Genomic DNA, 25,389 nt, shown 5'->3' with positions numbered 1-25,389 from the left:
AAGAGCAAGGGCGGAGGAGCGACCACCCCACCGTTCCCCAAAAAAATTTGTATTATTATCATAAGCATGTGTAGGTCGAAAATCTGCGCCCCTCTTCACTATAGCACTACCTCTTCGTTTGAGGAACCTGTATCCGCTTATATTATGAACCTATAACAAATATCAAGTTTTTAGCTATTCGAATTAAATCATAACTACATTATCTTTCGAAAAATCATCTCATAATTATCTAATTAATTTACTATGTTTGATTATTATGTGCATTTGAAAGCGAGATCACACTGATATTATCATCACGAACTTTATAATAGAAATTTTATTCAAAGTGAAACCTAATCACATCCAAAAGTAATTACGTCAGTAAATTAAACGAGAATACGTGAAGTTTTTTAATGGGGGTCAATCAGCATTTTCTAGAGTTATGCAGCTTAATCACAATCTGTCTTGATTTGAAATAAACATATCATGTACAGTTTTATGTGTATTATGCTATTCACAAAATTTTAAATTCGTTTTTTCATCTTTTAATTTTGAATATTCTTTCCCGTAGGAATAATTTGTGTGTGTGTGTGTGTGGTTTTTTCAAGTCTGACGATTTCAGAAAGAGAGAATTCAGAGAAATAACAATTATGAAATGAACCAACTTCACTAAAAGAAATAAATCAGATCGATATCTTAAACTGTTTCCGCATCTGATAAACACTTTTGCTACTCCCTGTGAAGGTCATTAACTCAAGAAATAATCCCGAGTGATTAGTTGAATGGATTATTTCTTATCTCCCTTAATGTATTCCATAGGAATTCTATGAACTCAACGTAGTTGGAAAATTTTCTCGATTTCGAAGAAGCTATCTACTTTGAGCTAAACGCTCACTGCTTTGTTACTTCATTATAAAAATACTTTGAAGCTCAGAAAAGTATGATGCATATAATGTTTTGTTTCTGCTACTTATAATGATCATTCACGCTTTATTGAATTTTTTAATGAATAATCAGTTTCAAGCCTATATTTGTATCAAAAAGTCTCGTGTTTAAAATCAGTGTAATCATCAAAATTGTAGATGCAAAAAGATATCTAACACCATTTTTCATGACGTAAAACAAATTTGAGAAAATATTGGGAAAACTGTATGCGTTTTTACACGTGTGAATAAAGTGAGACAAGAAATGAAACAAATTATCGCAGAGAAAAGACAAACGTCAACATGAATTTGAAAGTAAATATGTTTCCTGATATTTTTTACTCTATCTGCTAAATCACTCTTGACATCTGCAAGATTGATATTTTTTTCTCTTCAAAAATCTCCAAAAAAATATATATCGTATGATACATTTTTTTCTTCCATAATTATATGTATATCGATTCCATTGCGTGTCAAAACGATTCTTCTTTTACATCTGACGAAGAATTCGATTTCACATTAGAATTTTTCGAAATGTTAGGAGATATTGAAAAATGCTCGATACATGGGTTGCAAGTACGAATCAACACATGAATTATTTATAGGCACGGTAAATAAAAACGAGGGTATATATTTATATCAACGTGACACATGCTATACCTCATTGAGTTTCGTAAGGTAGGGTATAATAAAGACAACCTTAGCCAGTCGTAATATCGGCATTTCTCGCCACCGTCGTGAGGTATATTTATTTATTGATAAGATGCCGGTCATGGCAACCGATAATTAACTTAAGCTGCATCTATAGTTGCCATTCATTTTTTCCTTGAAAAAAAACAAACATATAAGACGTATAAATACGAATACCAGAGTGATGAGATGATTATAATTACAAGAGTTTGGACGAACTTACTGTGAGAGATAACGTTTTCCACAAATATTGTGTAATTCTCATGTACTGACAACATAAGCTGATAGATTCTATGGTCACGAATTATAAGTATGTAACCTCTTTCGCAATTGCCTTTCTTTTACATTGCTTTCTTTCTTGGAGTGTTTAGAAAAAGAAATTATTCGCTATTTTTCTCGGACATTTGTATGCATATGTATCCATATGCCTAACGAGCAACATGTGTAGATATTGAGAAAAATGTGGAACTTCTTTTTATGATCTCTTATCGTCACATCTATCTGCAATGATCGGCATTATTTAGTTTCATTATTTTAAACTCCTACAATGACAGTGTATAATTTTCACCACGTGAACGTCATAAACCTACCAATTTCTTGGCCGTAGTTGTCTTTTTTCTTAACCGACATTCTACCTGTGAAGTGTGCAATAGGAATTCCTTAGAAATACTTTTCTGCGTAGGATATTTCTTATAGCATAATTAAGGGGATATTATTTGTACTTAAGTACATAAACTGAGTAGGATATTTTTAAAATTTCAATTTATACTTTAAGGACCTCAGCAGAAATCACTAAACCCCCTTCAAAATTTTATATCTTCTTTAAGGTATGTCACGACCCTTGAAGTCGAATTTTCGAAAACGAGTTCAAAATTTATTTTATTCAATGGCAATAAAATACTAAAAATTTCTCGTCAATCGGTTAATTTGTTCATTCAGAATAAAATAAAGAAATGATGAGTTATATTGCAAAAGCGCATACAAGAGAAAACACTTTGAACGCGATTTTCTCAGATCGATGTTTTTTGAGCTCACCCGTAAGATAAAGGAAAAAACTACTGTCAAAAAAATTCTGAAATTTTACAGATGTGTTTGTTCGGCACGTGTTAGTAAAATAGATCTCGAATACAGCAGTTCATCAATGAAAAGTATTTAAAAAAAAGTTGAACTTACATTTTTGAAATTTATGTATCTTTTCAAACTTTTTTTATATTTATAAAAATATAACGAATGGTCAGATATCCAAGTTTGAAGTCCAATTTTTAACACATGTCGAATAAACCTTTTTTACAAAATTTCAGAATTTTTGGGGGAAGTCTTTTTTTTCTTTTTCAATCTTACGGAGGAACTGAAAACTGCAGTCTGAGAAAATTGCGTTCAAAGTGTTTTCTCGTATACGTGTTTACACTCTAATTCATCATTTCTTTCTTTTATTTTGAATGAACAAATTAACCGATTGACAAGCAAGGTTTAGTAATTTATTTGCAATTGAATGAAATGAACTTTGGAGTAATTTTTGAAAATTCAACTTCAAGGGTTGTGACAATATCTACATTATAAATAATATAAAATAATCAGTTTTCTTCCGATTTTCAGCAGCAGTAAAGTAAGAGAGCACAGGGAAAAATTTCCTACTAAGAAATCAACTTTGCAATATACCTGGTCTTGCCTATGCTAAAATAAGGGAATTCTAAGGAGGTGAGATATCTCGTCAATGTGTCGCTTAAAGGGTTAAGCATTTAGCAATATTTGAGAACAACTAAATTTTTTTGTATCTGTAGTATTAATATTTATACCCATTAAAGTTTTTTTTTTGGTAAAGTTCTGGATGTAATGGGAAAAGAAAAAATTAATCGTGTGTACAAGGTGAAATGCAGCAGCAAATGCTATACGGTTTCTGCAATTGTTAAAATACAGCCACCAATTTGAGGAAATTAAACACCGTTTACACAAGTCGTTCATTCCATTATTGCACTATATTTTATTTTTAAACGTCTAGATGCCTGTTGCTCTACTGTCACAAATTATGAATCATTAATAAATAAAAAATTAGGGAGTGTATACCTTACTAATTAACAACTGAACATCACGTGCTGGGGAAACTCGCTAGAAATACCAAATCTTTCAAAATGTCTTTCCCTTCAGGAAAAATTAATACCCTATTTCACACACATAAGCTTCTTTTCAACCGTAAGAATGAATGAATATCTTATTCGAAGTTTTCCCCCCAAAGGCATTCATGAATTTTCAATGAATGAGCCAGTGACCACGGACCGATATATCTTGCGAGGAAAAGAAAAGAGAATTATAATAGGAAGGTCGGACGTAAGAAATAATTTAAAAGCGAAAATGCGAATAAGGAAAAAATAATAAAGCATCTAATCAGCATTGTGAGACGATTTACAATCACTTTCAGCAATTCCTTTTCCAACTTCCTGCGGCGCTATTAAAAATGATATAAACCTACTCTTTTCTAGTCTCCATCACGAAGAAGTGAATCTTACATGCTCCGTGCTTGCTTTATGCCTTCATGACTCTTTGGAAAATTTTCTGCAACTACCAGAAAGATATTCCTTCGAAGTTTTCGCGAGTATTCGGCCGTGAATGTATATTCAGATTTATGATTCGATTAAACATCAACCACCGCAAAAGTTACATTTGTCAAGAGTTCGAATACCGTCGAGGATACATTTGCTCATAAATATATAAGGGAGAAGAAGAGGGAGGGGGAGAGAGAGAGCGAGAAAATACTCACAGCACCGAAAAGAGAGGGATCGAAGGGGCCCTCATCGATTATACTGAAAAATGAACTCGTTGCCTAAGCTGTAAATTACAAATTTTGAGGTTTGCGGCAATTATTTATCATCCGGTATTATATCCCTGAAAGTTCACTGCCCTTCTCAGAAGACTTAAGATTGATTATATCGCGGGAGTTAAAATATTTGACAAGAATGGAAACTTCGGGATCGAACTTTGGAATTAGCCGCATGATGTGATACGTGAAATATGACACGAATTAAATACTGGGTATCGTTTATCTTTTTTTTAAGTGTCTTACATTTCTAACAACTACATCATATTCCTTCTGCATCAAAATGAACAATATAACCTTGATATATATATTATATATATAAAGGTATATAGGTATATACCTATACCTTTATATATATACCTAATTTATACCTAAAGGTATATACCTTTATATATTATATATATAAAGGTATATATATTATATATATAAAGGTATATATATATTAGATGTATCGATATATATCTAATGTGTATATATATATTATTTCCTTATTATTTCAAAAATATATTTTGAATTGATAGATATACAGATAATGTTAATGACACTGGAGAAAGAAATATAAGTTTAAATAGTGACACAACTATTTGAAGCTTGACCTGCATCACTTACCGCACAGTAATTACTATTTTAAAGAAAATTACTGCTTAATATTATTTTATTGTTTAGAGAAGTGGTTTTCAACATTTCAGGCATTGCTGTTCAAGTGAAAATTCCCAAGCCCGAGGGCCAACAATTCATACTGTAGCATCTGTATCTACATGGTGGCGTCTTAACGGGTAGGCCCAATACGACGCAAGGCTCTAAGTCAAGCAGGAGACCCTATATTATTGAAGAATCACATTTGATTTGAGACCATTTTTCTATAAAATATGACTTTTCATTAATGCTGAAACTTTTTTTACATTATATATGAATACCAATAAATTCAGAAATCATTTTATTATTAAATAAAAATCCTCATTAAATCTGAATGCTTTTTTTATTAACTATGAAATTATTTCTCTCATCAACTCTAAAATAATTTCTTTCATCTCAGAATAGATTTAAAGAAATCATTTCTTTCAATAATCATGAAATTATTTCTCTCGTTGATCCTGAAATTATTGTCTCATTGTTTCTGAACTTATTTCTCATTAATTCTCAAATTACCTCTCAAATTACTTTTTTGACTCCCAAATTACTTCTCATTGACTCACAAATTATTTCCCATTAATTTAGTTATCAAATGTTTTCGAAAAAAAAAAAAATATATATATATATCCAAAATTACCTCTTTCACTTGTGTTCTCTCTCTCTCTCTCTAAGATATATTTCTTTACTGATATTTTTTTTTCACGATTTCTAGAAATTCCGCAACTGCAGTTTATATAACCGTTTACGTTGGCCGGTGTTTCGAAGACCCCGTGCTCTAGAGTATACCTGAGTCAAAATGGAAAGTCATATAAATGAAAATTAAAACGTTTTATTCAAAAAGAATACACGTTTCATCCTGAATCGCTTGGTGAATTCTCACCTCCACACTCGCATTGTAATAACCATTACTAAAATATAAATAAAATTTTCTTGTGAGAAAAAATATTTCCCATTTTCACTCCTCGGTCATACAAGGTTGTGACTTTTGATGCTGTGCATCGAAAGTTTCTTGGTGCTACTCAATAATCAACTATGAAATTGAATTCATGTAACTGATGGAGGTATTGCAATTATCTTCATTAACAAAGGTATTTTAAGAGTGGGATATTCAAAAATATTAATCGCAACCGAATGAGGCATATCACAAAAATGAATCATATATATGATTCACGTGGTGAGTCTTCGGCAGCGCAAATGCATCTAATGTCTGCCATTCTGTATGCGGTTTCGAGAAATTGGTTCTGACCTGAATTTGCCCGTCTTGATGAGAATTTCTCCAGATAAGAACCGAAGAAAAATTACTGAAAGATTTGGTTTTTTTTTTATTTTCCTTTAACACTTTCCAACTTTTCTGCTCGTCCCATCGCGTAATTAAGCACACTGCATTAATTCTCTCTCCCTTTTGAAACTGTCTGCTGTTCTTTTACCTCCCTCCTCCCACGTATAAGCTTTGCTAATGAGAACCCAATTAGTTCTAGATCAGAGGACGAGCTGCTGCTGCTACGGCCGGTTCCCTCACATTGGAAGCGGGTAGAAAATGTTTTGCTCCGGTGTACCTTAATCGCATCCCAGCATCTGGTTGTCTTCAGCGGCACCTAATGCAATAATGATCACCGTTCTGGAATTAAGTTATCTCAAATTGAACGTTATTAACTTAACCACTTCTTCAGTCCCGATGATACGGAACTATGTTCGAGACTCTTAGTTGCACTTCGTGATTGCGACTAAACGTCACTTCTTTTCCCTCTTTTTTGCTATGTTAATGCAAATCGAGGTTCGTGTACTCTCTGGATCGCTATTACGTTACTTTGATTCTGAAATCCCCCCCCCCCCCGCAAGTGCATCCGCTTGACGTGAGAGACACACATTAAAGTTTGTTACACGTGTTCCTTGTTATATGCGACACTATTTGAGTCGTACTTCGTTAACGAAAAATTGTAGAAGTTTCCACATCACATCATGATTTGAATCCCCCCCATAATTTTTCTTTCACTATTTCTACTTGTTCTTCCTATTTCGCTTTAATGCAGAGTCTTTTATTTTTATTTTATTTATTTATATACATTAACGCCACACATCGATAAAATAAATTAATTAAAGACCAGAAATGGTAAATGCAGTTAATTCCAAATCTAAAATTTTAATTCTAGTCAGAAAAATATTATTTTATTGTATATTTGTTGAGAGCCAATCAAAAACTACGAAGAAAATATTCAACGGGTATGTACAAAAAAATAAAACTAAAATGTTCACGAATATAAAATAAATGGCACATGCATAGCAATAAACATTCACTCATTTTTTATATGAATTACACGTACAATTTCTTTTTCATTTTTAAAAGACATTTTTGTGTAATATTTACATAGCATAATAACCAAAAAATATCATGACAGTCTTGGTTTTGTTTCTCTCCTGTTATCACTGTTATATTTTCTGCGCTCAAAAAGAACAGGATTTCATAAAGAAAAAAAACGAGGAAAAAAGGGAGAAATAAGTTCCCTATATAAAACGGGAATTATTTGTCTTTTAAAGAAAAAAGAGTCATTGTTGCCTTCTATAATCTGGCCACTTGACAGAAAAGTCAAATGTAATCTAAAAATAAAAAAGAAACTGGTAACATTCCAATTCTTACTATAAATTTATGATGATTTTGCATACTCATGTAAGCATGAATTTTGCATACTTGGTAACATAACGAGATAAACTAGAAAAAAACTTGGATGTTTGTAACAAGTTAAAAAAAAAAACTTAGGAACTGTAGAAATACATCTTTTCTAAAGTGAGTTTTAAAAATATTTAGTGAACATAAAAATATTCATGGAAACAGCTCAGATACTTAAATCTGGAATTTTTAAGTTAATGCAATGTAAAAACTTTTTCTTACAATACTTACAATAAAAACAATGATTTCATAAGTTTGTCTCAGAAAAAATCCATGTAAATTTATAGCTCAATGTACTCCATGTGAAGAATATATTGCAAATATTTATACAAACAGAAATTTATAGAATTTTAACGCTGAATGAAAACGATGAAAACTTCATTTAATCAGAAAAAGTTGTAATTTTTTGTGAATTAATTACCCAATAACCATTATCCATCAAACAATTACATTTATATTTTTCTGTCAAGTTTCACTAGACTTGTATCGATTAAGGTATACTCGATTCTAAAATTTCCAGCTGGGTGTTTTTTTCCCAAAAATAATTCTCATCAGTATTAAAATCGCATCTCTATTTTTAATTAATTAATTCAGGTAAGGTACTATATTATTAATTATTCCATTCATTGTCAAGAAATTTCCGAATAGGAGTAACGGAAATTACTGCGCGTATCATCACTAGGTGTTTGTTATTTTATTTCTTGTCTTTGTTGTTATACGAAGATAACACAACGGACGCTTGGAAACTTTTTACCGATTCCAAATAACATGATGACAAAATTAATAAACTAATTAAGCTGTCGGGAAAAATTTCGTCTTTTTTTATACTTTTCCTACATCGTCATTACGCTGTAGAGAACAATGTGTGAAGAATAGCATCGCTGAAGCTTGAACAACGTTGTGCTCAAATTATAATTTCATTAATTAAATCCTCTTTTATTAATAACGTGTTCGTTTTTGGAAACGGCAGCTTGTTAATTTTCATTCCCTTTTTTTCTTTTCTACGTCCTACTTTCCGACTACAATTTTTACTGAGTTATTCATCTCTTTTAAAGAAAACAAATGTGTTTATAATCACAGTTTAGTAGCATCAAAGAAGGTTTTGATCTGTGAAAAAGCATAATGGTTGGCCATCTTAAAATTAAAATTGAAGCTTATCTTTGTTGATGTTGTTGACATCTTACACGTTTTTATCATGTGTGGATTGCATTTTTGAAAATTACTTGAGCACAAGTATCGTAGGCGTGTCAATCGAGTTTTAGAGATTTTTAAGATCGCATTATACAAATGAAAATATATAGAAATTTGTTTTCAGTATGTAATTCCGATTTGAATTTCAAAATATACATTGTAAGTTTCGTCTAATATGTGTAGTTTTTTCATTAAAATTATCAAAATGTGAACATCAACAGTATGCCAAGATACCAAATAGAATATATGTTTTTTTAATTGAATTTAAAAAAAACAAAGTTTAATTTATAAAATTTAGATTTTTCTCAATTAAATCTGAGTTTTTGGATAACAGAATTTTGGAAAAAATTTCTTTATTTGAATATATTTCTATTTTTTTAAAATTAATTGTTTGCTGAATTTCTTAGTTTCATTGAAGAGAGAACTTCTCATTGAAAATATACATTTTCAAGTTTTGAATTTCAAGTTTTCTCATTGATTTCCATCATGCCTACTGCATTTGAAAATGTAAAATAAAAAAAAAGTAAAAAAACTAGATTTTAATGAAATATCTCTTTGTTTTTTTTATCATTTTCCTATGTCTGATTGTATTCATGAGATTTTTCAATTATATTAAACAAATTTCAATAGCTTGTTGATGGTAAATTTCCGAGTATTATATTAAGATTTCAATTTTCATTGGTTAATTTTTATAACTATATTAATACTCATATAATAATGTGATTTTTTTATGTGTTTATAACCGTATATTTTTACATCATCAGTCATTATAAGAAAACAAGTTTAGAGATTCATAATACTTAAATAAACAGGGGCACTCTTCAAATTTTATACTGCATCATGGCAAGCAGCTATTTGGATATTATGTTATACCTGTAAAATATATATCCCCTGAGGTCTTTTCCTTTGCCTCACAAGTACGTACTTCGAAAATTATCAATTAAATATGTTGAAGAGAAGGAAATAGTAAAAAGATGAATGCATCAAAGAATTATTTTCCATCTACTCGACGGGGCATGTAATGAAAAATAAGTTGTAAGTCTGAAATTGGGAAACGGATTATGTGGCAGGATCATCATCAATAGCGAACGAGTTGCAATGATCAACATGAGGATAAGATGGAGCGAAAATAAAATTGAGCTCTGAGAGATAAGGTCAATAAAAAAAAGAAGATATGATCAACGCTGCTCGAAGAAATCCCAAAAGATAAAGCTGACTTTATCATCCGTACTCAATGTGGGTGGGCTCTTCCGACCTTCACAAGATGTTTTCACGTAAAAACTTCTAACAAGTTTAGAGTTTCGTCTCGAAACGTATATGGTATGACCCTATTGAAGTAGGAGTATGATACCTATACAAAGAAAGATTCCACCTTATCTCTAAGTGTATTTGCAAAGGAACGTGAACCATGAGATCAGACGTGAATGTGGATATTTCTCTTGATTTATTATTTTTTTTATATCCCTCTCCCTTTATGCTGCAGCCAAAATATCTGGCAGTAAGTCCAGGAAAAAGCTCAGCATATTCTGTGCAGCTTCTACCTTTTTCTTTTTCTTTTTTTTTTAATGTAGCTCTAGAAATCCCGTGTCAGCTTTCCTTCCGGAAATTCCCGGAAAAGTCGGCTTATCGGAGACAGGGGGATCATACACTTGACTTCTTGGATAAAAAGCGTTCGGAAATTGAAGTTCCTCTAAGGAAACAAGAAATCCGGCAACGGGATATCACCCAAGAAGAAGGAAACTAAGAAAAAGAATGGAACTGAAAGAGTAAATACTTGCATGCATCAACACTACAAGTGAAAGATTAGAATGAATACGTCGTGGATGTATCGATAGCGGCATATGCAACTTATAAATGAATTTCTTAATAGATAATATATTAATTTCCATATTTCAATATTATGCGTTTTTAGCTTACTGTATTTCTAAATCTATCCCCTGCTTCGTTTAGGAAGAAATATAATTTTCGATGCTTGAGGTGTTCGCACTATTGCGGTGCATCCGTTATATTTAGTTGCAAAAATTATAATCTCCGAAAATAAACTTAGCATTGTATCGTATTACATTGTAATATCAAACTATTAAATTGTATTTCGGCCATTTGTTTCCGAGAATTTGGCATGGATTTTCCATCAAAAATTTGTTTGCCGAATTGAAGATCATAACATGAGAATTAAAATGCATTCTGGGATGATGAGACGAGTGAAAAAATGTAGTAACTTTTTAACATGCAAGTATAATCATTTTATAATAAAGCTTAGGTAAACATTATTACGGCAGTAAAACGAAGCTAAAGTAATAGAGATAAATATCTGAAATATATTTTTCGACCGTACACTTGATAACTATATCGTATAAAATATTCATTTCATAAATGTTTTTATTTAATTATTTGGATAGAAAATAAAAAAAAATGTGTTTCTATTATACATTTTCTAATTTAGATATGATAGAATGTATGATAAAATTTTCACCTGAACAGAAATTCATTAATTCGCTACCCAATTTCATTGTGATCGAGTTAGTAATTTTTTCCCTACCTCAAATATTAATTTTCTCAATTTCTTTTTAGATTATTTGTAATAACAATAGTCATGTTGGGAATGCAAAAGTAAGTCCTGAATTATGGAAATGAATTTTCTAATATTAAATAATGGAAATAATCGCGTACCGTTAACTAATCTATACACCGATAGTATGGCACTGATGAAAAGATACAACCCAAGTCTAGATTTACCAAAATTTTAAAATTTTCTTTCAAAGAAATCATATAATTAGTGTCTTAAAATTTATACGATATTTAGAGAAACGGTATAAAATGTTTGTTTTTTTCAACTGAAGAATGGTCATAAATTTAATTCCTTCATTTAAAAGTGTGCATAAATCTCGTCGCCGTTTTAGAAATGGAGGCTTAAATGCTTGTTATAAATATATTTATACATACACTTATTTACCTCCTTTTGTGTTCCAAGTAAAAATCTCTGCTCATTATTTCTTCACAAGAGGAAGAAAAAGAAGTTACCGGTGGTAAATTGCCTTGTTGCTCGCTGCCTTTAATTACTGTGCCAAGTTTTCCGCTGTTTGAAGATTATTGAGGATTAGTGTTTCGCTATCTTCTTTTCAAGCTATTCGTCTAACTTTGAAACAGCAAAGAAACTCGTTGAATCAAATTGGGTGAAGAGCATTTGCGAAATGGGAAGATTTTCACTTTCTGGGGGAACGTGCCCAAATTTCTTGTTGTATCGATGTGTAGTATTGAGTATCGTCCCAATTAGAAATAAGACATAAATTTAACTTTGTTCAACCATATTCCAAGAATATAACACATAGTATTCATGGCTAAATAAAAAAAATGAACTATACGTTGTTAGGAATACAACAAATCATCGTAATTAAAATGAAGATTAGGGAATAGACTTGTAATTCAAATTGCTTTGGGTATACACTTCCACTTACTAGATCCAAATCTAGATTGTTGTCTCGAGGCACTGCAGACAGAACGTATCCGACAGTGGGGCTTTCTAAGACAAGAAGACGTCGACACAACTCGTATTCCGAAATGAGATCATAAAGAACATCAATGACAATACTGAAGGAGAACAACTTCGCTCAAGTATAATACCAATGAAAACACAAAATGGGCAAATTATATACAAAGGTCACAGCAGGCAAAATGCCCAACGAGGTAGCTGAAAAAGATAGCCATATATAATAATATATAATTCGACATGCGAAAATATGGATGCCAATTATATCTAAGCTATACCAAAAATACAGCAACCCAATAAGGGAAATAAAATCAATAATTATAATAAAATATAATTCACTGTACTCTTAAAAAAATAACTACTATCATGGCTGTCTTACGAACTATGGGTACGAACATAGTGTGCACGCTGGTCTCTACGCTATATGTATATATAAAAGGGTGAATCTGATCATATCACATAAATCGATGCATTCAAAGCATTCAAATACATTTCGAATGTTTCTATAAAAAAAGGTTCAGTATAACGAATATATCAGTGATAAAAATAACTCTCATGATTGACATAATTATCTACATCACTTGAGAGTGATTTCACTAGATAAGGGCAGTGGGAATCTCGTTAATCTTTTATAATGATCTAGAATCGAAGACTTACGATGCATTCCGAACGTAATAGACACTTCTTCCCCAACCAAACCATGTCGTTTGTGAACTCTTTCAGATTCTACTATTAAAGATTACGTTGTAATCGGATTATTGCGCTTTTTCTTTTGACTCAACGACTTCAATCGTAAAAATTTCCCACTTATTAAAGGCTAGGCTCTTAAAGTTTCAAACCGAAACCCAAATGAGTCCTAAGTACTTTAAGTATAATAAAAAATACTTCCAATTTGAGAGGGTCTTTCAACTTGAGAGTATATAATTGATTCTTTGCATAAATATATTTTTTTAACTGAAACTATTTACCGCAAATTTCATAGAATCTCTTACTCGTTTCAGTTCAAGATTCGAATATAGCATATTTATACTGATAAAATGTAGACGTTTTAATGGTATGAAAATATACTGTAATAAATAAAAATGCATCATATCTATAATATCTGTCTCCCAACACACATTTTGGAGAATTTTTATCATATTGGAAAAAAAATATATATATAACATGCATTATATAAAAGAGCAACTGACTTAAAACCAAATTTATTTGTAATATTTCAAAAGTCAGAGTATTGCGCCAAAAGGCAGCTTTATAGACATAACTAGAAATGATAAAATTAGAGAAAAAATGAGAAGACGAAAAATAAAAATAAATTAGGAGAAATAGAAATGAAATTGAAATAAAATGGAAAAAAATAATATGAAACAATGAGGAGGTCGTTCTTATGGGGGGGAACCCCCCCCCCCCCCACACACACACACACACTGCTCTAAACAGCAAAAATGTTTCTAATGATGGTAGGCCAAAATAGGCATGGATTTACCATCAGTTCCCTGACAAGCTTTGGAAGTCAAAAATCAAATACGAGAAAATACAAAATTATAACCAAAAACATGAAAAACCGCATGAGTAGCACAATATAAAATAGACATTTACACAATTGTGTGTAAGACATTCACACACTTATATTTAATGTGTTATATGCATGAAACTTAACGGGACCGCAGAAAAATGACGACTTATCGAGGTTTTACTGTATTATTTTTTCTAAATATTCATATATTTTTTTTGGAATATCCAAATTGATTTTTGGAATATTCAAATAGGTTTTTTCTCAAATATTTTAATAAGTTGTAAATTACTTACGAAAGTACATTGTGCATTTGATACCTAAACCTAATACATAAGAACTAGTATAAGGTGCTATCGAAATTTTCTCAAATAGACCTTCATGTTCCCCGAACCATTTATGTGCTTCTCAAACTTTCTGAGATAACAATTTCGTTATGAAGGACCGTAAGCTTTTTTGCCTAAACCAAAATAAAAGTAATTATACTAGTGGGGGTAACATTTGGATATGTCTCAGCGATATTTGGTTAGACGATTGGCTTCTATTTTTCGCTGCGCACTCTCTGAGATATAGCCTGAAACAATTTCGTTACACAGGAAGATAGTAATCCTAATGCCCAGACCGGAAAAGGCACACCATTCGGGTATCGTTGAATATGCTAGATACATTCACACCATTACTCATAGTTTCTGTGTGCTTCCTGAGATATGAGCGATGAGCGTTCCAAACGGAACTTCTTCATCCAGTATCGTCAGATATATGATTTTTTCTTCTTTTTTCTCATAAAAACATCTCCGTATGGACCACACTGCATAACATAGGGTGGCATATATATTGGCGCAATCAGCATATGTATCTGCATATTTACAGTGGAAAAATATATACAATTATATAATATACTTCATATAAAAGAAAAATGGCAATTATTAAAGAGAATAGAAATTGTAGGATATATTAAAAAAATTAATATATTAATACTGGTGTGTTTGTGTGTGTGAAGAATGTAAGTACGTAAAAAATCTAAATAAAACGAAATTATATACTGTACATACACACATAAGCGTACGAAGAATTTTCTCGAGGGGGGTGGGGTTCAGATTTTTTTCCTTCTGGGGGGGGGGGGGTTTAATTTTTTTTTCTTTGCAAAATAACACTATAATCTTGGCTCAAGAGGGGTTAGAACCCCAAACACCCCTTTGCGTACGTCAATGCATACACATAATATTAACAGCACGAAGGAAAGAAAACAGAAGCCTCGGTCCTTCGTGGATTGCAAATCTTCGGAAGGTACACAGAGTCCCTTTCGAGGACACTAGTTTCGATGATAATGCAGGCCATTGAGTTGACAAGCTTACGCAGATCACATGCGATTTCAGTTCTCTGAATTCTCACATTCAAACACTAAAAGAGTAGATATTCGGGAAAACAGATGATGTAAAGTATACGTATTCACGTCAAAAATGAAATCGGTAGATGAATATATAAAAGTAATTAACTTAAACACAATATTTTTTGTTTTTTTGTTCATTTTTTTTTATTTCACAAATAAAACATGTAATACACAAATTCAGACATGTGTTACACAAATTCAGACATGTGTTACACAAATTCAGACATGTGTTACACAAATACAAACATAAAATACACAAAAAAAATGGCTGCACACACATATAACAAACAAACAGTTTGTAGCCTCAAGGGACTGAAAAGTCCTTGCAGCAGGCTTGAAGGAGAGAGAGAGAATAGGCTATAGAATATTTTTTCTTTCTCTTGCAACAGCATTATTATATTTATTAGATACGTGTTCAAATGTATTTTCTTCTATCTATATATCTGAATAATGTTCACAATTAGGTTGCTTTTCGTGAAGCGCAATATAATACAACCATCGTACACCACTTCTCTTATTTATTATTATACTCTTTTGCTCTTTCAATACTTTCATCTAAATGGTTTCATAATCTATGCGTCTGATGAAGTCAAAAATCACATGATTTATGTTATTATTATTAAATTGATTTCAGCGTGAAAGATGTTTAATATCTTGGGGACAACAAAGGAAAAGCTCTTTTTATATAATGTTTTATTTGGTTTTGGTACTTGATAAACTCGATTATATCTATTTTTAGTTCTATTTTAATTTTTCGTTAAGTAATTTTCATTTAATTGTGAAAATTTGATAACTGTACAAAAAGATTTGTCTCAAAGTTAGAGTATGGCATTGCATTTTGGAACTATCTATTAATATTTGAGATCTTATTCTATTCTTACTTGGTTTTTTATGTGTATTTTATAAGCAGCTCGATAAACACGAGGGTCAGTATAAAAATACTCATGAGTACAATCCCGCATCAATGAAAATAGGATCACCATAGTTTTCTTCGCGAGCAATAAGTCATCGTCGTGTCCTTGGAAATATGTCCGCAGTAATTCTGTCCTGCTGTGTTTCTGTCAATCTTCGTATTTCCCTCAATGCACTTCACAGATCCTCTCTCAGTTACTCTCTGGTGCCCAAAGCAATCTTCTTTTATTGTGTCTCATTGGATTGGACGACGACAGGAAATGAGCAATGGCGAGAAGATTGCACGTCGACGGTTCTTTTAGTCGAGACCTGTTCAATGTCTTCTACCCTACATAACAATAAATATATACGTGCGCTAGATTTTTTTTTATTTTTGTGTACAGTTAAGCTCAATCATTACGAGCTAAACACACTCGAATATCACGGGTAGTTGCTCGTGTACGTAATAAAAGGAAATAACAGAACTTCTCAGCTTGTTTGGTTAAGGTCTAGTGAGAATATAGCTTTACGTCTAATTTTGCCAGTTGATGAATTGCCTGTCAAAACACGTCGCGTCTACCAAAGTTATGGATGTGCAAGGATTAAGTCTACTTCCCTCATAAATGTTATTCATTTCTCTACGGAAAACACAGCAGTGTGTGAGTTTGAGAGGATCATCAAGCTTAACTTCTTATAGCAATTTATTTAGACTTGTAATAGGATTAATTATGCTTCTGAATATATTAGTAAATGGCCATTTTGTTTTTTGCTCCAAGTATTTAAGCTGTTTAAGTAGACCAATAAGATCTTATTGTGAATTAATATGTATATTTTGAGATTTTGTTTTTGAATAATGTATAGCATCAACCAACATATCAATCAAATTATTGATCAACACTAAAACTTGAAAAAAAAACTTACCACCTTCTAAAAAAATTAAAATGAAAATAATTTTATCTAATATATTTCGACCTAAAAAGTTAGGGAGCGAAAATAGGGGTCCAAGTCGATAAGATGCTCACCTAATGTACTAAAGCACACACACACATACGCTCAACCCTTGGTCCGTTGTCCAAATGGGACTCTCGTATTCATTTGATGTGGCCACGACCTGGAAAATAATTTTGTAAAAAATGAACTAAAAGCGGTTCAGAAACATCAGTTAAGTGGCCAGTGGTGCAGTTCCACACCACTGAAGTGACTTGCTGCATAGTTACAGATCCTTCGAGTGGCCCTTGGTACATTTACAGATCGCTTGAGTGGGCTGTGGAGTGGTGCTGTTCCATATCACTGAAATTTCCCATGGTACGTTTTTGGGTCAATTCAGTGGCACGCGGCACAGTTCCAGAGCATTTAAGCTGACGGTGACACTTTGTCATGTTTCTTAAGTAAACAACAGGTCAAACAACGTGACACCCAACGTATCAAACAGGTCAAACAACACCCGGTACAACATGAGTGAACCACAGCACAGTTTCAAATCACATAAGTGGCACATGTCGTCATTTTCAAATCATTTAAGGGGGTTAGTGCCCGCAAATTTTTCAAAAAATAGCCACATTTTATCCAATTTTTCAATACTGTGAAATTTTCGGTGTCTGACTGTGTTCAAGTTTCTGTTCTACCTATACTAGGAAGTATTTTGAAAAAAATATATTTAAATATACACTGCTCTCTCTGGCAGGCATTATACACATGCTAATGTCTTTCAATAAAATGTTTTTTTCTCAAAAACTAGGTTTTTTGTTAGATAAGGAACATTTTCGCTAACACCACTCATTCAAATGTCTTGAAACTGTGTGTCTCTCAGCACTATGGCTTTATATACAAGTTGTTCAAAAAGTCCGTAGAAACATTAAAAATTCATAAAAACCGGAAAAATAACCGAAATAAAAAACGGTTTGCAGTGTTATCATCGCTAGGTCACGGGAGTTTTTTTCAAGACAGGAAAAAAAAGTAACTAAAAAAAAAAAAGCAACCTCATTCTTGCCTAATGTACTAAAGCACACATATGCTCAACCCATGATCCGTGGACCAAATGAGACCCTCGTAGCCATCTGATGTGGCACACGACCTAAATAATAGTTTTTGCCGCTTGGCAATGGAGTAGTTAGGGAACTAGCCTCTTACTGTGCAGGTCTGGGTTCGAATCCCACTTCAGGCATGGATATGTACTAACAAATTCCATGAGTTGATCAGGCTGATCCCTTGGGAATATGTGAGGAAAAAATTATTAAAAAAAAAATCTTTCTAAATATAGAATTACGGCCGTCATTATTTTGAAATCCGGAATTGAAAGCATTATATTCGAATACAGTGCAATAAGGGTCGTAATAATGAATATTGTAATGATTGCCAATCATATTTATTCTGCTTGCTTCCATACAGTCTCAAATTTCTTTTTAAAACAAACATGTTTTAGAAACTTTCCATTTTTCTTTTATTAAATTGCCAAGTCTAATTTTCTTTTTCTAACTTTGGCATTGCATTTTATAATCTCACGTACATTTATTTCAATGTGCAAGTGCTCTTAATCTCAAAAATAAATCAACTCCACGAGTTGTACTGCATGAAATATTCAGATATTTACTATTTAATTTAGATTTAACATTCAGATATTGTCAATATTACAATACGATTGAAGTTGAAATAATAAAATGAGCAGCATTTTTTTAAATTCTGAAATCTGTTAAATTTCCTTTGTACAATGGAAGTGAACACCACACTTCTATTGAATGTGCATGCGCATATTCAATACAAATGCATTTGAAAGTGTATTCATTTTAATTCAAAACATTTCCATGATTACCGACGCTCTTAAGTAAATTCACGAACTCGTTTAATCGCACTCTATTGATTAAAATTAAAAAATATAACTGTAAAAGTTTTTAAGAGTACTCTTTCATATAGATATTTCAATTTTGTTTTACATATTTAAAAGGATTTTCAACTCTTCTTAGAATAACGATACTCTTTAGAGATCTCGTTGAATAAAATCATTACTATTATTATCATCGTGCTGTTTGTTTTTCCCACCATCCTTATTGAGTGATAATAGATAACTATACAGAGTTCTGAGATGAGAAGAGATATCGTATTTTTCCTATTTTCAATAAAGGGAGGAAATATCAATCTACCCATGAAAATTAGAATAAAGAAAAAAAATAAGATCCTGGGGACTGAAACGAAGCAAATCATTATGTATATATGTATTAATAAAAAAAAAGATGCTCATTTGTGATATGCAAATTTGTATCGATCTCCCGTCGCGTAGATTCCTTTATTTCGATATATGGAGAGGAAGAATGTGGAATTCGATGCCCTGACAATGTATGTATATTTTTCCTATCAGGATCTGAAATGAATGCATGTTCACGGAATCTTTAGATTTTATGGAAATTCATTCTGGCAAAGAATGAAAGTTTTATCGAAAACTGCTTCCTTGAATTTATCATAGAATTTCATCTTGAAATAAATCTCACAAAAAGAAAAAATATATATGTTTGTTTTTTTTAATACTGTCGAGATATTATATAAGACCCGAGGAATCAATATCGTTTTCTATTCATATCGCGTATTTTAGTTGTCGTGAAATATATGAAAATGGGATCGGAGATTTCTATTGAAATTGAAATCCTTAGATATCATGTTTTTCTTTCTTATTTCTACACATTCCCTCTCCTCCCACACTCTTTTTCCCCCTAGAATTATCACGTAAAACGTTTTGACATAAATAATGATCATTTCAACAGATTTCCATTGTTTCGTAAGAGATGTGTTTCGAGCACGAAGAAATTCCTGTTGTCTCTTGGGTAAATCGGTGACGCTTTTGGTGAATACAGTGGAAAGTCCCCAAACGTATTCATGTCATTACTATAACCTGATCGTGCGGTTCTTTAAAAAATGAATTAGATTCGGATAAAGCTCAAGAGGGATGGTGCAGAGTAATCTTTGGAAAGGGGTGTGATCGATGACGAAAGAGTAGCATCATATGCTTTATCTCGACATCAATCTATAATTACAAATCTCGCTTGTTTTATGTATTCAAGGGTTAATTAAACCAGTGCTCTTCAACCGCTGGTCTGCGAAACATTTAGCGGAATTCTTGAAGTCACTACAAGATTGGAGAGCCGCGTTGTTGTGACGCAGATGAAATGCTTTTGAGATTTCTATTTATGAGAGAAAAAGAGAAGTTAAATAGTGTCAGCTATGAAACCAAACAGAGGAATCTAATGTAAGTTACTGACTGAAGTACTTCATATCTCAGAAACAACGTTTGAGCCCCATATAATATTTTTTCGTAAAGCTGCTGACAATGAATAAGAAGACGATTTTGATGGCATAGGATGGTAATCATGATATAGGAATAATAAGATGCATAGTATGTTGCAAGTAGGCGATATATGAAGAAAACGAATGGAAGGCACTTGTCAGATTGCTTCCTGATTTGTATATTTGTATTTGTAGATTTGTATGCGTCAAAAGGATAAATTATGTTGTCTTGAACATTGATGAAAAAATATGAATTCTATTCACTTTCCCACTCCGATAATTTTGTATAAAAGACAAATGCACAAAAATATAGCTTGAAATAGAGAAAAGCTTCTTTGGAACCTCTGTTACGCCACCTATCAAATAAAAGCAGAACAATTCATTTTAAAAGCTTCAAATAAATTTGTCAATGATTTTTAACTGATGTGCAGGTTCAGCTAGTAAATGAAAAATATGTGGTTCAATATACTATGCATTTCTTAATTTTTATACTCAATTCCAGAGTAAATTGTATGCGCTGAAATACAGGTTAATTCTTCTTAGTGCTTACAAATATATATATATATACAAATATATATATATATATTTTTTTTTTTTTTTTTTTTTTGTGAGGAACATAAATGAACAGTAACTGGGATATTTTGTCGCATAAAATTGGCACTGAACTGCAGCAAAAAAAATTAAAAATGTATGGTATCTTACCACATATATTGTTCATTTCTGTGGTGCATACCGGTTTGAGACCAACAACAAATTTTTCGTGAGAAATAGTTTGAACGAATTAATACTAATAACGAATAATTTGTTTCTTCATATGATAGAAGGCAGTATGGGGTCGCACCTCAACCATAATTCTTGTATATACAGAGTGTTGCCTTCAAGTGGCGACAAACTCAGAGAGGTGATATTAGGCATTAAAAGAGGAACAAAAAGTGTCATAGAACATCGCATCGCAAACCACGTTTAGTCGGTAAAAATTGCAAAAATAATTATGAAGGGTGTGACGTAGAGTAGGAAAAAAACCCAATAATCAGTAGAAAAAGCATTTACTTGGCAGCATGATTACATTATAGCCTGTGCAGCACAGTTCAGTGTCAGAAAGTAGACGAAGATAAATGATTATAGGAGTTCGAAGTTGAGGCTGTGAAAGTCATTGCACAGCCAACAGGAGTAACGATTGTCGGACGCGCTCCGAGATATCGGGTATGCTGGCGATGTCTTTCCTTGCCCTCCTGATGTCTATTTTTACGATTTTCACCGACTAAACGTGGTTTACTCGGTCATGTCTTCTCGATGTCTAATATCACCCGTCTGTGTTTGTCGCCACTTCAAGGCAACACCTTGTATAGCAGTAGAGTATAAATGTGAAATTTATAAGTCAGAAGATTGGGAAATTTTTCTCATATACTGTATTTATATTTTTTTTCATCTCTTCACAAATTATTTCTTCCATTTTTTTTCCGGTCTGTAAAACTGTTCATCGATTTCAGCGTTACGCAAGTACACAATCTTTAAAGAACACCGAATCAAATCACGAAGTTGAATTATATTTTAGCATCGATCATATTTTAGCAATCAATGTACGGATCTTCTATATCCCGGTACAGCCAGATATCCCTTGTGTCATTGGCAAGCTTTTGCATTCCTTAAATGATAAGTTTATTCCGAAATTAATATATATTAAGATATGTAATCGACTTCTGCAGTAAGAGATGGAGTTTGAAGCGATAAAGGAAAATATTCTACTGAGTAAATCTCAAACGTAATGTACAGCCTTCTTGGGACGATGGGACATTCAGATAGAAGTTTAGTGAATGATCATTGATCGTATTCAAAGAGAACCAAATGTGATTTCATAGACAGAAAATATAAAGATGATATCCCGATAAATCTCGCAATATTTAGAAAATTCTGAAACTCAAATGTAAGATATCAAAACTGCAAAGAACATGTACATGGGATATCGCTATCGGAAAAACGTTCATTTTAAGCAGCACGCGTTCCGGATACATCCGGCGGAACATAGTTAGGAATTCCTATTTTTAATGATAGCCTACGAACGGATTCGAGCATTTAGATCACGATCTGTAAAACTGTACTGCCTCTAAACGTTGGCTTCTTCCTCAACGACGTAAACGTTATAATGACTGTGAAATCACAGCAATCAGGGCGTCGAAAATTGAAACGCCGTAATCACAGATTCCGCTACGTACGTTTATGACTCCGACAAAGGTTTTAATACTTTAAAAGTTGTTATTATTATGCTATTAAAATCGTTGGTGGTCGGTTGTGTGACGGTGGAAGAGAATATGTTCTAAAAATCAATGCCATTAGCGTTGTATCTGTAGCAGCATATCGAAATAATTTGGGAGAAAAGACGTAAAAAGCTTTTTCTACTTGTAATAGCTTCACCGTGTCAATTCTTCTCCCATCTTCCAGCATAACTGGAATATTATACGAGATAAATTTTTACAACATTTTCGCATTTACATTAGCACAAAATGTCAGAATAGTAACCATTTTGTTTGTCATCTTAAGCGAATTTCTAATTACCTTCGGAAGATGAAATGAATTCCATTTAAAAGGAAATCGTTTTATTCATTTCGTGCGCACTTTAACATTCGAAATATCAGAAGATGGTACAATGAAATAGAATTTAGATAAACACCGAAGAGAGAGATAAGAAAGATGGACAAGGTGAAATGTGCGCGGGTATGTGAGCGAGAGAATCTTTAATGCCCCCATCTTTTTTTCTCTTTATAAAAACTTAATAGCACTTTTTTCAATGGTTATAAACTAACGAAGAAATAGTTTCTCATGTATTTTACTGATAAAACTAGAATGTTTTTATTTGTAGTAATGCAAATTAATTTTGAAATTTCATTTTTCGGGAGTGATTCACATCGCGGCTACTAAAAAACTTATTCTGTACTTTTCTTTCATATTTATTGTCTTTAATTGATTCATAAGTTCACGTGATTTTCGAGTGAAAAATAGGACAGAACTCCTAAACAAAAGACAGTTCGACTAATGTTGATTTAAAAAAAACTGTCACAAATAATATAAAAAAAACTCCATTCATAACTACATGTTGATGCAAATTTGGCTGCTATTAAGATACACGGCACATCTGCATTTCGCAAGTTATTTAGATTTGTGTTTTTAATTGAAATTATATTTCTATGACCAATGGTTTACGAGTTATTTGAGGTGAAACGGACTTGATTAGCATTGAATATGTATATAAAGAATAAAAAGGCTATAAATGTTGACATTTCACCACCTGCTTTTAATCATATTATCAGAAAATTATTCTCTTATCTGCTAGAATGTATGAGTTACAAAAAGCTATGTGAAAATATTTAAACTTCCTTTCACTGTTAAACGTGGGTACTGTTTTTACCAACATTAACTTCTGTATTCCAACAAGCTGTTTGTAGTTTTCTAAAAAGCAAGAATGGAATTCGTTTAACATTTGCAACTTAATTTCAAATACACAGTTTTCTTTTTCGTTATTTCCAATAAATAAAAAAAAAAGCTATAAAACTGTAAAATTAATTTTCGTGTTATATAGGAATATTAACTTTCCAACTTCTAAAAAGGTTAATATTTAAAAGTTAAACATTTAACAAAAATGCGTTATATGCGCTGACTATTCCATCAAATTGTGGTACAGATATTACGATAAACCCGCTGAAACGCACTGAATAATAAATTAAATTGTTACTGTGCAATTAAATAAAATTTCCAAAATTGATGATATCTACTAGAGAAACCTTGAAGGAAATCTATTTATGGTTATAATAAAAAAAGATATGTTTTCACTAGCAAATAACTTTTCTCCATGAAGTTAAAAAAAATTAAATCTCTTGTTTTCCTCATTTGTAACCACGAAAACTCAATGAGATAAGATAAAAATATTGATTTCTTACGAATCGAAATAATAATAACAGAAAGAAATAAAACATTCGTCTTTGCTTAATGAGAGGGCCCGAAGTACGTCTGAAAACGAATGAGTTCATTAAAGATGATGGAAGAAAATATGTAATGTCAAAGGCAAACTTATTCTTCCCTTCACAACCAACCTCTTATCTGCTCGGTTTTTTCTACTAGGTATCAGGAATCACCTAATTGGGGAACTAATTGGCATTAGAATCAAATTCTGAATACGAGATATGTATAAAAGTGAATTTATCTTTGACTTGAACTACATCGACTATATGCTAATGAGATGGTATATTTTTGCGAACATATGAATTAAGGAATTTCCGTTCTAAGGAAATGAATAGTTCATTTATTTCATTCGTAATTGTTATAAGACGCAGCAGAAGATTCTTTGGCGTGGGGATTTGTGGAAAAACGGCATTATGTGAATTCTCAAGAAAACGTGGAAGAATTTTACGATTCGTTTCATTTTCCTTCCCTTGATTGAGATTAACCTCATGAAAACCAGAATTTTAAAATCCATCGCTAATGATTAGTATTAGAACAGCAAGTTGTTAATGTTCTTGTTGGCTTTTTAAATTTTTCTTCGACTTTATATACGAAAAAATCTCCATTAATAAATTATTTGCGCTATTTCAGAATCATATAAAATAGCGCTGAAATGAATCTATTTTTGCTCATCTTTATGTAATCTTACTTGGTAGTAACGACACACCTAACATAGACAATTTCTGAAGTGAAACTTCTATAGCGACGTAACAGTGAAAGGGACGTAAAAGTGAAAGTTGGTGAGGGAGAGAAAATTCGTCACGAAAAAGTGAAACGCTTTCTCTTTTCCCCGTCAAAACCCATTCCGTATAATAACTGATTGTGTGATGAAGCAGATGTGTTGTGGTCATTGTGATGACGTCATACATTCGACCGTGTTAGAAAATAAAGTTTGGGGGGGGGGGTAGCTGCGGCTATGGATCGGGACACGGAGCAATGAAATCCTAAAGCAC

At 32.1% G+C, this 25,389-nt stretch overlaps 1 protein-coding gene across 6 annotated transcripts in view; it reads left to right on the top strand.

Annotated features, from left to right (window-relative positions):
• LOC149078973 (cell adhesion molecule Dscam1-like) overlaps positions 1–25,389 on the top strand; it is a 322,494-nt gene that overhangs the window by 59,906 nt on the left and 237,199 nt on the right. The gene's annotated exons all lie outside the window — the stretch shown is intronic.

This window comes from Pholcus phalangioides, unplaced genomic scaffold (genome assembly GCF_987345545.1).
Source record: "Pholcus phalangioides strain wild (caught in Gottingen) unplaced genomic scaffold, Ppha-v1.0 ptg000013l_1, whole genome shotgun sequence".
NCBI lineage: Eukaryota > Metazoa > Arthropoda > Arachnida > Araneae > Pholcidae > Pholcus > Pholcus phalangioides.
Note: the sequence above shows the minus strand (reverse complement) of the source record. Positions and strands in the feature narration are given on the sequence as shown.